Below are 1,156 nucleotides of genomic sequence, written 5' to 3' on the forward strand. Positions count from 1 at the left end.
GACGAGCGCGACAAGCATCTGCCGATACCGTGTTTCTAAGATAAAAGCGATTGATGGGCAATTTACTTTGCATAAGGATATAGCACTTATACGCACAGGTTTGCTAGCCTTCATGTTCAGAACCTTGTCGCCTGTCATGTTAAAGACAATAACACTGGGTAACACTATAAACCAGAAAAGTCGTAGTTACTGTTCAACTGACCGTGGGAGTCACAAATGGAGAAGAAAAAATGACGTTCTAGTAATAACGGTCAATGCACTGTCCTGCAAGGAACATGGGGATTTTTAAAACCTTAAAAAATACACTAGGCCAAAATCATTTAGTGTGAGAAAAAAAAAAAAGGCGCTAGGTCCAAGTCTATTGGCCGGGCTGCCCCATGTCGCCTATTCACAGGTGCTATCCCACTACTGCAGAGCGCGGGAACTTTTGCCTGCTGCGTTTCCGCCCTGGGCCGGTTCGCTCCTCCTTAGGCGACCTGGCCACCACCGGGCTCCCCCGGGGTCACCATATCGACGCCCAGCTTAGCGCGGACACCCGATCAACATAGGTCGGCATGGGGCAGGGCTCCCAGCCTCAACCCGTCCTCTAGCGCCGGCCTCCAAGTAGCTGGATTACAGGGGCACGCCACAACCCCCGGCGAGAGCGGACTTCGAATTTTGGAGTTTTATCTTTACCAAAAACAATGTCGTTTTTTTTTCTTTTTTTTTTTTTTTTTTTTTGCGAAAGCTCATTTGATCATAGCATTAGAATTTTTTTTTCTTTTTTTTTTAACTTCGAGCGTGGGGTCACGATTTCGTGGATATAGCAACTCGAGTGCTATGAAAATCCAACACAATGAAGCAGTTGATGAGCGCTCCCTCTGGAGAACATCGCACAAATTTGAAGTTAACGAACCATGCTGGATGCGCTTTGAAGGATTGAAGGAGGCGAAGTAGGGGACATGGCGCTAGGTCCAAGTCTATTGGCCGGGCTGCCCCATGTCGCCTATTCACAGGTGCTATCCCACTACTGCAGAGCGCGGGAACTTTTGCCTGCTGCCGCACCACACAGCATATAGAAGCAGACGCATTAAAACAGGAATCAGCGGCGTTTCAAATTGGTTTACAGAAAAGAAAAGACGTAGTATCTGTCACACTTCTCCGCCGACGACAGCAA

At 47.9% G+C, this 1,156-nt stretch overlaps 1 non-coding gene across 1 annotated transcript; it reads right to left on the minus strand.

The window, feature by feature from the left end:
- Positions 1-340: 340 nt before the first annotated feature.
- Positions 341-639, minus strand: LOC146198481 (signal recognition particle RNA). The gene has a single exon (XR_014705387.1).
- Between the last annotated feature and the right edge of the window lie 517 nt (positions 640-1,156).

The sequence above is a fragment of the Amblyomma maculatum genome, chromosome 2 (genome assembly GCF_055883805.1).
Source record: "Amblyomma maculatum isolate TAMU_Amacu chromosome 2, ASM5588380v1, whole genome shotgun sequence".
NCBI classification, from domain to species: Eukaryota; Metazoa; Arthropoda; class Arachnida; order Ixodida; family Ixodidae; genus Amblyomma; species Amblyomma maculatum.